The following is a 14,234-nucleotide window of genomic DNA, read 5'->3' as shown; positions in this document are numbered from 1 at the left end:
AAAGGCACCACACATGCCGCCTGCACGTTCACCTAGGTTCTCTACCGGCAGCCGTTCCGAGGGAACCTTCTGTTATGGTTTCCGTGCCCGTTCGAACAGGGACGTGATCATCGAGAGAAGGCAACATTAAACGGTCTGCCAGAAACGGCAGCAACGGTAAGATCCGCAAAAAAAAGGTTAACTTTTTAAAAACCTAGTTTATGAATATTTACTCAAATTGCCTCGAAATGGCTTCATCTTCGTGTGCAACCAGTTCCGATTTCTCGCTACGATGGTGGGGTGGGATTTTCCCTCCAGGATAAAACTGGGCCAATTCTATCCGAAATATTTCGATGGCGTGGGTTGAATTCCTGGAAAGTTAAACACAAGCCAAGCCAAGTTTGCCGAAGCGACGATCGGCGGAGCGTTGAAATAAGACTCCACCCCCGGGCTCCGGCCCGACTCTCGGTCGCTACACTCGATACTTTCGACATTTTTCGGTTGTTTCGAGGCAAAACTTCAGCTGTTGCAAATTTCTGCCATTCCGCGCGCATATCGGATGCAGCAGTTCTCCGTGTTTCCCCGGAAAGAGGTCGTTTTCGGTATCAAAACTATGGGAGATGAAAGTGCGGAGATAGCTGAGCTAAAGAAGAGCCTGTGTGTGGGGGGGGGGGGGGGGGGACAAAAAAGAGTGAAATTGAAATATAAAGCAGATTCGACGGACGACTGTGTTGTTGAAGCGAGTGTGGTGGAGGCCAAGAGTTGCTGAAAAAGAATATCGCTTTTTTGTTTGAACTCGACTTGTTCGCATTAGTCGCATAGCTTTTTGAAGGAATTTCACTTAGCATTGGAAAGTACAAGTCAATCGAAACTTTGCTCGCTGCTGGCAATCTTTGGAGCATTTGGAGAAAATCAAATCCGAACATAGCGACAGACGAAGTTGCGTCGATGAAAATTTGCTGGCTGGAGGTGGAGGAAATGTTGATTTTGATTTATTTAATGGGAAAACAATTGCGTAAATGGCACTGAGATGAATTAACGGGTAAACATTTATTTCAAGGACGGGGTGACTCTATTTGAAGCTCGTGGAGAGTTTGTCAAAACAGTACTCACCAATTTGAGCATCTTACACCACAAAATTATTGTTTGCATCAATTATCCCAAGTATCGTGAAACGGGGGGAAGTTGATTGCTTTTTACCGAAAAACCTGAATATTTTTCCAACCATATGTTTGGTACACTAACAAATACCTCTAAAACCTGTTCTAATAGTCGAATTTTGTTTTTGAAATCAAATGCTTGGTTAATGAGTTGGTAACAACGCGACCCGCTTCATTACTTTTTTTTTAATGCGTTTATTTTCCAGGCTCATTTGCCGTAGCTTTACGGAGCCGATATTCATCGTTTGGGTACAAAATTACTTAAAACTAACGTTAGTAAAGCGGGGGCCGATTACTCGCGGCTTTCTCGAGGTTAGGGGTAACAAATTGTAACAAACGGGTGGCAGGGTAGGGATTGAGAACACAAGGTTTTTTAGAGCAATGTGCTCTTGATCTAGAACTAAGCGACATACTGGAGAAAAAGACAAACATGGGGGTACACCGATGGAGACCTAGCAACTTGACAGAACACAAGATGACACTAACTACTAAATCCTCAGATCGATCCATTTTAAAAACACATAAATTAAATTAAAATATTCGAGATCTCGGCTCGCCAAGATGTCTCTAACGGGCCGCATAGGTTGTTTTCCTCGGGCCCTGAGGGATGCGGATAACTCGGATGTAGCAACACAATGTAGGGTGCATGACCAAAGCACGTGGTCGATATCGTGATAGCCACTACCACAAGCGCACAAATTGCTGCCTGCGAGCCCGATTCGGAAGAAATGCGAGTCTAACGAGTAGTGATTGGACATGAGCCTTGACATGACACGTATAAAGTCACGGCTCATGTCCAATCCTTTGAACCATGGCTTGTTCGACACCTGTGGGAGAATAGAATGTAACCATCTTCCCAGATCACTCTCATTCCATTTTTGTTGCCAGTTGGTGAGGACGTGCTGACGGGTAATTGAGAAAAATTCCGCAAAGGCGATTTGTCGATCAAAAATATCGCCTTCCATAGCGCCCACCTTAGGTAGCAAGTCCGCTTTCTCATTACCCGGAATTGAGCAATGAGATGGGACCCAAACTAAGGTGATAGTATAGGAGCAGTTAGATAAAGTACTCAATTTAGCTCGGATTTCGGTCAGGAAATACGAGGAGTGCTTCATCGGCCTCATTGATCGAATAGCCTCCAACGAGCTAAGGCTATCAGTAAAAATGAAATAGTGATCAGATGGTAGTGAGGCAATTTGCTCTACTGCGTAAAATATGGCTGCTAGTTCCGCAACGTATACGGAACAGGGTTTTTGCAGTTGATATGAGGCGCTATGAAATTCGTTGAATACTCCAAATCCAGTGGAAGCGTTTATAGTTGACCCATCTGTGAAAAACTCTTATTGTTACTAATATGGTGGTACTTGTTTGCAAAAATTAAGGGAACAACCATCGACCGATGGTGATCTGGTATTCCACGGATTTCTTGCAACATGGTCAGATCAAAATTTACAGAGGAACTATAAAAGTCTTGGAGGCAAACACGAGAGGAATTGAATGAAGAAGGGTACGCTTCATTACTTAGCAGATTCCCACCATCACACCAGATCCCAAACAATAAACACTTTCATCGATTAGCCGAGTCAGCTAATTGTATGCCAAGCCAAACGATAGTTTTTTTTTTTTTTTTTTTTTTTTTTTTTTTTTTTTTTTTTTTTTTTTAATAGGCTCAAATGTCAATAAGACTCAACGGAGCCGAATGCTATGAACAAATAGACAATTTATTTTAATTAGGAAGCACTTTTTTTCTTTTTCTTGTGCATTAACTGCTCTAAATAGGCGGCATCAATCCTCCTCTTGTTCTCCTCGATCAATGCACACCGTTCTTCTGGATCTTCAATGTGTGAAACATCTGGAATCACCACTCACTGGGATCAAGCTGCTATCACTTTCGGTGGAGTCGTTTGCGTTCAATTTTTTCGTTACATTGTTCGTAGTGTCCGAGTCGATCGATCTTTGGCGTTTTGTTTCAGTTTTATTGTTGTGCTGTTGCTCTGCAATAGGTGTTGATTTGGAAAGAGAGGGCCACTGCTTACCGTTGGCTGCGTTTGATTGTTGTTTGTTGACTGTTTGACTGTTCACGCTGTTACTGTTGTTGATGCCTCTATTCTGTTGATCAGTTGGGGGATTATTGTCCTCGTTTGCAGTTTCTGTTGCCACCTCAGAGCAACGTTGTTTGGAATGGGATTTGCGCCCGCAATTACGGCATGTTTTTACCTGATTATGGTAGGATACCATCGTAATTTCGTCGTCGACGGTTATGTACGATGGGATGGGGAGAGTAAGCTTAATTTTGACAACGCGTACTCCATTACTAAAGCCTGGAAAATAGCTCTTCCAGACTTCGCTTCTAATGGCTATCACTTCACCATACTGACGCATATGATCAATGATAGCCACATTATCCATGTCGTCCGGAAGATCATGCAAGCGCACGTCGACCGCACTGCTCTCGACGTAAATTGGAATCAAGATTTTCTTCCTTTCGTATTCCATGAAATGCTTCAGGTGATGAGCTGAAGCGATTCTTTCTGCTACTACGTCACTTTTCATACGAAAATACACAACGTTCTTGACATTATGTGGCTGGATACTTTTCACCAGTGACATGTCGAGCTGCAGCTCATTGTCCAAGAAATTTTTAATATCTGAGATACACAGTCGCTTCGGAAGAATTGATGTGTCTAACACGACACAATTTGCTCTTAAAGCCCGCATGGCAAAAAAAAAAACACACGCGCGTCGTACAAAAGATGCTCGAAAGTATTGTCTGGTGATACAACGTCCAATCAGTCTGAGAGATGGATAGCAACTGAAGCCAGACGATAGTTAGATTGAATCACTTTCATTGGAATCACGACGATCACCGATAGCATGTTGTCACCAGACCACCGAGCAGGAGAATCACCAGAACGCATTAGCAGCGTTTGCAGAAACAAATAAATACCCGCATTGTTCTCACACTTGATACTAACCCAGAACTAACTTCGTAGCATAAGTCGAAATTGTAATTTAGTCTTAACCGATCATTGAATAAAAGTGGAGCATAGCTCCAAGAATATATTTTTTTGGACTTCCTTAACCGGAAATCCTTAACTAATGTTTAATTAAAATTAGATTAAAAATGCAAATGACCAATTCTGCGTTGAAGTTGATCATGCAGGTATGTATGCAATGCAATATTCAGAAGTTAGCATTTATACTTGATTTGTGTCAGCTGAAGACGAATCTTGCGTTAAAGAAAATAAAGTAAAGTTAATGCAAAGTTAAAGTAAAGTTAAAGTAAAATTAAAGTTAAGTTGTGTTGGAGTGTTCGACTGTGAGGTTTTACAATAAACAGTTTCGGCTTGGAAGTCTGGCAATCACTCAATCAGAACAAATTAATTTTGTAATTTTACAGCCAAATCAATCAATGCCCAACAGCAATACCAATTATGCCCACCTGAATCCAACTAAAAAGCTCAACTATAATACCCGTTCCCACCATTTCACCATAGCCACCATAACCCTCGAAGAGTGCACAACCGCAAAAAAATTTTATACCCGACACAAATTATATAAAAAAATCAAAAAAAAAAAAAAAACTTTGAATATTCAACTAAAAACCGCTATGTATAAAAACTTACCACCAGAAAAACAGACGTTAGACTTCAAACAGTATTTAGACAAAGAACAAATCCAACAATTGTGAGTGTAAAATATTTATTAAATGTGAAATAATAAATTTAAAAAAAAAACAAAATTCCACTCAGTTTCCCCTGAAGAAGGCCCTAATCAGAGCCGAAACGTAACAAATTACAAAATTAATTTGCTCTGATTGAGTGACTGCCAGACTGCCAAGCCGAAACTGTTTATTTTTCAAGTTAAGTTAATGTTAAGTTAAAGTTTAGTTAAAGTTAAGTTAAAGTTAAGTTAAAGTTAAGTTAAAGTTAAGTTAAAGTTAAGTTAAAGTTAAGTTAAAGTTAAGTTAAAGTTAAGTTAAAGTTAAGTTAAAGTTAAGTTAAAGTTAAGTTAAAGTTAAGTTAAAGTTAAGTTAAAGTTAAGTTAAAGTTAAGTTAAAGTTAAGTTAAAGTTAAGTTAAAGTTAAGTTAAAGTTAAGTTAAAGTTAAGTTAAAGTTAAGTTAAAGTTAAGTTAAAGTTAAGTTAAAGTTAAGTTAAAGTTAAGTTAAAGTTAGGTTAAAGTTAAGTTAAAGTTAAGTTTAAGTTAAGTTTAAGTTAAGTTAAAGTTAAGCTAAAGTTAAGTTAAAGTTAAGTTAAAGTTAAGTTAAAGTTAAGTTAAAGTTAAGTTCAAGTTAAGTTCAAGTTAAGTTAAAGTTAAGTTAAAGTTAAGTTAAAGTTAAGTTAAAGTTAAGTTAAAGTTAAGTTAAAGTTAAGTTAAAGTTAAGTTAAAGTTAAGTTAAAGTTAAGTTAAAGTTAAGTTAAAGTTAAGTTAAAGTTAAGTTAAAGTTAAGTTAAAGTTAAGTTAAAGTTAAGTTAAAGTTAAGTTAAAGTTAAGTTAAAGTTAAGTTAAAGTTAAGTTAAAGTTAAGTTAAAGTTAAGTTAAAGTTAAGTTAAAGTTAAGTTAAAGTTAAGTTAAAGTTAAGTTAAAGTTAAGTTAAAGTTAAGTTAAAGTTAAGTTAAAGTTAAGTTAAAGTTAAGTTAAAGTTAAGTTAAAGTTAAGTTAAAGTTAAGTTAAAGTTAAGTTAAAGTTAAGTTAAAGTTAAGTTAAAGTTAAGTTAAAGTTAAGTTAAAGTTAAGTTAAAGTTAAGTTAAAGTTAAGTTAAAGTTAAGTTAAAGTTAAGTTAAAGTTAAGTTAAAGTTAAGTTAAAGTTAAGTTAAAGTTAAGTTAAAGTTAAGTTAAAGTTAAGTTAAAGTTAAGTTAAATTTAAGTTAAAGTTAAGTTAAAGTTAAGTTAAAGTTAAGTTAAAGTTAAGTTAAAGTTAAGTTAAAGTTAAGTTAAAGTTAAGTTTAAGTTAAATTAAAGTTAAGTTAAAGTTAAGTTAAAGTTAAGTTGAAGTTAAGTTAAAGTTAAGTTAAAGTTAAGTTAAAGTTAAGTTAAAGTTAAGTTAAAGTTAAGTTAAAGTTAAGTTAAAGTTAAGTTAAAGTTAAGTTAAAGTTAAGTTAAAGTTAAGTTAAAGTTAAGTTAAAATTAAGTTAAAGTTAAGTTAAAGTTAAGTTAAAGTTAAGTTAAATTTAAGTTAAAGTTAAGTTAAAGTTTAGTTAAAGCTAAGTTAAAGTTAAGTTAAAGTTAAGTTAAAGTTAAGTTAATGTTAAGTTAAAGTTAAGTTAAATTTAAGTTAAAGTTAAGTTAAAGTTTAGTTAAAGCTAAGTTAAAGTTAAGTTAAAGTTAAGTTAAAGTTAAATTAAAGTTAAGTTAAAGTTAAGTTAAAGTTAAGTTAAAGTTAAGTTAAAGTTAAGTTAAAGTTAAGTTAAAGTTAAGTTTAGGTTAAGTTAAAGTTAAGTTGAAGCTATGTTAAAGTTAAGTGAAAGTTAAGTTAAAGTTAAGTTAAAGTTAAGTTTAAATTAAGTTAAAGTTAAGTTAAAGTTAAGTTCAAGTTATGTTGAAGTTATGTTAAAGTTAAGTTAAAATAAAGTTAAAGTTCAATTAAATATCATTGTATATTCTGTTTATACTCACGAAAGCGTGTGTGTGCGTGTGTATGCGTGCGTTTTTGTGTTTGTTTACCTATTATAAATCACTACAATCAGCATTAGTCAAGGTTGCAAAGACTCATTTCAGCTAAAACAATGTTTTTCTAAATTATGAAATAATTAAATGCCATGATCAAATTTTGAATTGGTAGGATACAAGAAGAGGTTGCAAAGAATGTGTTTGACATATTAAACCTGTTTATTTCACTTCATGAGAGTCACAATCAGCGATTTTTCACAAACTCACTCACTCACTCACTCACTCACTCACTCACTCACTCACTCAGCGATCAGCAAATCGCTGATTGTGACTCATAGAGAGCAAAATTTACAGGTTTTATGTTTCCAACGCATACTTTGTAACCTCTTCTTGTAAGTTACAAGTAAAACATGCCATCATACCATCTTTTGGTTTTATTATTCCGAAAAACATTATTTTAGCTGAAATGAGTCTTTGCAACCTTGGCATTAGTATACCAAAAACGATCCCTGCTGCTGCAAACCTTTCCCCACATCCAACATCCCAGTGATTTCTCGTGGAAGCGCAGAGGATTTCTCGGTTTCCTTCACAGCGAGTATCACGTCAACACATTCCTTCCCATTCCCTATTGGACCTGCATTCGGACACGGCCGGCGCTGGTATTGCTAAATATTAGATCTTCAGTTTTTTCACATTGAGGATGAATGTTAGTCCCAAAAATCATCTGTTGGTTCTCTGTGTCATTGCAGCTGATCTGGTAATAACAGAGTAGCAACCGTGGGCGGTCAATAATGCTAATGCTTATGCTAATGCTAATGCTGAAGACGAATCTTGCGTTAAAATTTAAACAAAAGATGTGGTTTACGAAAAAACTGCACACAGTCAACTCTCCATAACTCGATATTGAAGGGCCAATCGAGTTATAGAATTGGGTTCTTAAGGTGTATTTAGTTAATTACATATTCGTAATCAACATTACGAATGGGACCGGAATCCAAAATATCATCAATTTTGGAGCATTGGAACTTTTTTAAATAAGTGTGATTACATTAGAAAAAAAAAAACATCCTAGCGCCCCTCGGTGGTACTTTGTATGGGAGTGAGCTGTCAATTTGTTAGTTTAGTGCAAAAAAGTGAAGTGATTGTTTTGCTTTAAATTTTGATTAAAAATCAAGATAGAGCAAATAGAATCGAAAAAAAAATTCTTGAGCTCAAAAACATGAAGCCCTTTCAAATTATGTATAGTAATCCATATATTTTTCAAAATTAAAGAACTCAATTATCGACTAATAGAATAAATTAAATATTTGTTTTGATCGTCTATACTTTTAATAATAATACCGAAATGCTCCATTTACTGGAATATCTAGCCTTATTTACTCATATGAATTTGGAAAATGGTTCAAGAATTAATGGAAGTTCTGAGTAGGTAATTTATAATATTGAGCCAATATGTACATAACACGCGATAGGGCTGCCTGTTCATGAAATATAATTTGTCGAGATATCTAAGGTTCTGGTGATAAAGTATACAATAATGAATACTGATTCTGGTATGTTTAGAAAAAGTTAAAAGTTGCATATTTTATCACCTCCACAATTGTACATTTAGAGTGGTAGAATGCATCATTTGTTAGGGTAAACGTTCCGAAAGTACTATTTAAAACTACTCAATGAAATACTAAACAAATTGTCTGATATTAATATCATGTAAAAGGATTGTTGAGAATTGAAAATTGAACGGCATAGGGATCAACTTCACCCCGTTTTACGGTTGGTACCCATGCATAGAACGAGCAGCTCAGTGCCGATGAAGTGTTCATGTAAATGCTAGAAAGTCCTTCGGGTGGTGCATATTTGCGCTTTCAACATTTCAATTTGCAAACCAACAGTTCCGCGAACAGTATTTGCGAAGATTGCAGGGAACATTTATCTGTTTGCGGTAGATTTCCCACACTTTGGTTGAGAAGTGCAACCTAGATCATAACATTCCAGTAGATTCCTAGCTGAAACCCAAAGTTGATTTGCGCGCAATATTCCTCTATAATAAACAGATGCGGAAATAATTCAAGTGGCTCGAATTAGTGCCGAGGTTAACATGCAAATTTCATGCAGCTGGAGCGCGGGAATGGGTCTCCCGGGTCTCGGGCTTGGATTGTTTGAATAATACATGATTCGCTCGGTAAACATCTTCTTCCCATCGCCACCTTTGGTGAAGAGTCTGCAGTGTGGGGAGATTTGCTCCCATAGAAGATGCGTAGAGTGAATATTATCATAAAGCAAATTAATTTCCTAATGCCAATGCGATGTTGGCTAGCTATGCTTGCTGCTAGACATGTCCGCGAGAACTATGCATGGCTGGGGGACGTGTGATGTTCAGTATCCAGTTTGTTACTATAAAGTGCCAACAAGGGAAAGTACAAGATCGGATGAATTTTGAACTTCTCCGAAGAGTTATCAGAGTGCAGTGCAGTGCGTCAGTGTCGAACACGTAACCCTTGGAAACAGATGGTGGAACATAAGCTTCCTGTGCTGTGTGTAGTCCTCGAGACAGACCGGGTAGTAGTTCACTTGTAAACATTGCGGATGAATTGTTAAGTGTGGGGAAAATTTGTACATACAACGCTTTCAAAGAGAATTTGTCGTTTCGCGTAATAAGGTTACAAACCCGACCGTGGTTTGGTGGTTCGGTGGTTGGTTAGCTGGTTGGTTGGATGGAAGGATGCAATCGAGAGCAGAGAAGCATCCACCGATAGGTACATCAGCAACGACGGAGGAAACGCGCCGGTACCTACAAGTTCAAGACATTGTACAACGGTTGCTTCATTATGCAGTAATTTGTCGCAAGGACGCGATGGCGATGGTGTACAAATTTGTAGAAATGTTAAATGTACCTGCTTGAAATTATGTTCAAGGGGGAATGATTGTGCTTGGCAGGCAGTGAGCGACAAGAAACTTTGTCTGTGAAATGACAAGCGTGCTGAATGCGAAATTCGTTACAACAGCTAGCAACTTTAATGATTCAGCTGTGACCTTGCAGATAGGCATTTGACCCCGCAAAGGTACCGATTGGCCAACTCTAATAAGCCTTTAAATTGACATGGAATTTGAAGTTAGTGCTTTTGTTTAAAGTCACGGTATTACCAAGCCAGAGGTGGCGGGTTTGATTGCACCATAATATACAAATTCATGCGTTGATTGGCATAGAAAGCTCTCAATTAATAACTGTGGAAGTGCATTTAGAACACTAAGTTGGAAGTCGGAAAATTGCTCGCTACAGAAGCATAAAAGTCTAGAAGAAGAAGAAGAATAAGCAGAAAATGGATAATAGAAAAGGGGAAAACTGTTGATAATCCGAAAGTTTTCTGCGATGGACTCTTCCCGGAGCAGGGCCCAATGACCTTGCCGCCTACACCGTACGGCGAAACAGAAGGATACAACGCTGAAGGTAGTGATGGGCGATTTTGAAACGAAACTCGGTTCGAATAGGCGATTTTTTGAATCGATCTCAAACACACCCACACAAAATCGACTCATTATAATATTTTTTTAAAACAAATTCAGTTAGTTTCATCCAAATTCAGGTAACTTCGACAGAGTTTAACAAAAATATGACAGATCACTTTAGAGATCTTCAGAAAAGTTCGGAAAGCTCCTGAGAATTTTGAAGAAATGGAACATCTTAAAATGACGTTTCCTACCAGTCGAACTTTGCCGCAGAACAATGTTTTGATATTTTTGCCTCTCTTACAAAGAACTGACTTTCAATCCGAAACCCGGAGAACCGAGTGTCATATACCAATCGATTTAGCTCGACGAGATCAGATAATGTCTGTGTGTTTGCTATCTGAAATAATGTGAAATTTTCTCTGCTATAACTTTGCTCAAGATCGCATTTGGATTGAACGTCAGAATGATTAGATATTAAAGGGTGCCCCACATCAAATTGCAAAAAACGCTGTAGAAAACTACTCATTGGGTATTTTCTCTTGAAAATTTTGTTAGATGTAATTTAGAGTGTATTGTTTACACTGTATTTTTATCGCTGTCAGTTTTTGGAAAGTTTAAAAAAATGGCGTCATCCGAAAAGCAACGGCTACCGGGACTGTAAACGGGGAGATCTACCTCAAGGACTGTCTACAGAAGCGTCTGCTTCCTCTGTTGAAGCAACACGAGGGCCCTACGATCTTCTGGCCGGATCTAGCTTCGTGTCACTATTCAAATGAGTGGAGTTAAGCTTAAGGGTTGATGCATATATTATGTCACGCTCTAAGGGGGGAGGAAAGGTCTAAGATATTGTCACAAGCAATGCATTAGGTATAGGAAAAACGTCACGAATGGGGGTGGGGGAGGTGGGGTTAATTTTTTGCTCGATTTAGCGTGACATAATTTATGCATGGGCCCTAAGGTGCGAGCGTACGGTATTGAAGTTGAATGAAATAAATATGCCAAAAGCTTACTAATGGGTTATATTTTATTGTCTGAAAGTTTGAAAAGGAACGGTCAACTAAGTAAGTTTTTTTTTCCGCAATTTGATGTGGGACACCTTTCAATTAATTATGAAGATTATATTCTTCTGAAATGCTCCGTAAACCGCTCAGCAGGCAACATTGGTCTGCTTGATGTGAAGAATAAATAGAGCAAACAATCCAGGCTACTATGTAATAAGTGCAAGATGCAGTGTTTCCCGGAAAGCCGTCGATTAATCATATCAGAAAGTTGTTGTCTTGGATATAAATTAATAACTAATTACCATGAAGTCTGTTACCGTTTTGGTTCCTGTACCCTATTGATGCACTTCGAGTGAGAAAAATCAGGAGATAGCGAGAGCGCGGAATAGGGTATATGTGTGTGTACTCATTGTGAATTAAATCAGTATGTCAGTTTCTTGTATGCAATATTGTATTGTTTTTGAATGTAAATATAATTAAATATGTAAGTCAAATGAAAGACCACTCCCAAACCAACGGTCCAATTAAATATTGTAACCCAGTCACACCAACAACACATAACACGGAACACCTAACGGGAAGGAGTAAGGATGAAAGTGGGCGTTGGGAACAGGAGAAGGATATGGACAAGGGGTGGTGGAAAAGTGGGAGGGAGGTGGAAATGGGCTTAGGTCAAGGGGGAAGCTACTGGGTCAAACTGAAAAGAAGGTTCTCTTTGCGCGAGATAGATCGATCTGCCAAGTTTGTTATAAGTTTTTGAAAAGAAGTGAAATATACAGAGTCGCCAACAAATACCGGCTAATACCACCGAATACGGAGTCAGGTAGGACCCAATTTATAACCCGGTAGCGGAAGTCTCAGCCCTAAGACCACCTCTCATATTCCCCTCAGGACCCATTAATTACGGGCTAAACCACGAGGGCGCCCGTTAACACGCCAACACCCGCGTAGCAAGCGTCCATCGGTAATACACCGACGACCACTGAGCGACGACCACCCGATCGAGCCCCAGTGCAACATCTGTCGTGCCACCGCCGAAAAACCCCACCCACTACAGAATTCCGTCATCGCTGGCCAGCAATCTACACACCCACAAGTGAGACAATAAAGAGTAAAAGTGATTAATAGGAGTTTTGTGCTTCTGATCAGTGTCGACTAGCCAGGAGCCGACCTTGAAGCTCTAGGGTTTCAAGCTCGAGCTAGCCAACAAAAGAGGCGAGTATAGCCCACCCCAGACGATCTCCGTGGCTAGACCAGAGGTTAGGGGAATCCCTTTAAACTAGCCCATCTGGTAATTGCTTGCAAAAAGTCAAATCAAAAAGTGGTCTACATCAAAGATTTTTTTTTTTCCTTTGTTTTGTTTTTTCCGTCGATCTTGTTTTCCGTGCTGAGTACCAATACTACCGACGTGCCAGGAAGGCAGCTCCCACACCTGGACCCTACCTATTGACCCATCAACTCATGAACCGGGGACCAACGGCTTTACTTCCCATCCGAAGGAAGGCGTGATCAGAGATGTTATGCCTCTGATCATCCCGGCGGCGCCGACTGGGATTGAACCCAGGCCTGCTGGGGTGAGAGGTAATCACGCTTACCACTACACCACCGGCGCCGTTACATCAAAGATGTAGTTGATGAAATTTCACATATGTGCAGTTAGCAACAATGCTCACCTTTTACCACAGAGAACAGACATCCAAGTAAGAATTTAAATTAAAATAAGTTAGAAACACTAGTGCCGCCATACGGAGTGTTGCGACTCACCTTTTGAGATTAATGAGTAAACTGAACTAAAATTTGGATTGATCTTATTGACCGTGTATACAAGTGAACTGTCAAATCAGTTCAAAACAAACAAGACAAAACAACGGAAATCAATCGAGTTTCTTCGGAACCATTGTTTACGAATAAAAAACTAAGCTCGCGGAGTATCAGCAAATGATTCAGTGAGGGTGTGAACTCCAATTAGCCCTCATTTAAATTCAGAAAAATGTGGTAAGATTTGAACACTGCTTACCCTGCATCTGTTCTTCCAGTAATGCAGAATTGGCATAACTTTTTCGTTGAAAGCACTTGGACTCCAAGTGAGAAGAAAAACTCCTGTAGTTCGGACAATTCAGCATCCTTAGGAAAATTGTGAAAAGATTTTCGCTTGGTAACACCTTGTTTATTTGCGCACCAATAAAACTCGCACTTGCGGCACATATTTTGATCAGTTGTAAACAAACAATGTTTTGCTCACAACAATTTTGAAATTTATGTTAAGATGACGTCGGTCGTCGACATCGATGGGTAGCGCCACCACGATATTGCTAGTTTCAAATGTATATTCAAAATAGCAGTTAAATTTCTTACACACTGTAGGAATTTGACTTGGATGTCTGTTCTCTGTGATTTAGGCGTTGTTGCTTTTGCGGACAGACGCGTTAGTTGCCGGTAAGGGTCAGTAAGTGCTGCCAGCAGATGAATCAAGAGGTATTCGAAACAAAATTGATAAGAAATGTCCATTCAAATCGATTTAATGCAGTTGAACAAATGCATTTATTTTTTCGTTGTAAAAATGAGGTGAGAAATGCTCGCTGCACATCTCGGACTGTAAGAGTAAAAAATCATTGGCGTTGATTCAGATGTTAAGATTTACCTACTCTTTGCATATCTAAAGTAAACTGCGATCCTAATCTATCAATTACTCTAAAGAAAAACAAATTTCAACAACTGACTGAAAAGTTATTAACAAATGAGCAGTTGGTGTGTAGAACAGTGTATGCCAAGCATGCCTGTGATTTGCTTTCCCTCTCATGGCGGTCAACTCCAACTGGGATGAACATTTCATACCGGTCCTGATTGAAGGATGTGCTAATTGTTTGTTAAGATATTTTTTTTCTTTATTAAGGAGATTTTTAGCCTAAGGCTAGTTCATCTCCGGAGAAAGGAGAGGTCTCTAAACTCCAAATACATGGTATATTAACATTTTGTAAATAACTTTGGTTGCTGGCTCTTCAACTTATATGGAAAAAATAAAAAAAATATATT

Source organism: Ochlerotatus camptorhynchus, unplaced genomic scaffold (assembly GCF_037179485.1).
Source record: "Ochlerotatus camptorhynchus isolate MF236.1 unplaced genomic scaffold, CSIRO-AGI_Acam_v1.1 ptg000033l, whole genome shotgun sequence".
In the NCBI taxonomy this organism is placed as follows: Eukaryota; Metazoa; Arthropoda; class Insecta; order Diptera; family Culicidae; genus Ochlerotatus; species Ochlerotatus camptorhynchus.
The sequence above is the reverse complement of the archived record's forward strand: the minus strand, read 5'-3'. Positions refer to the sequence as shown.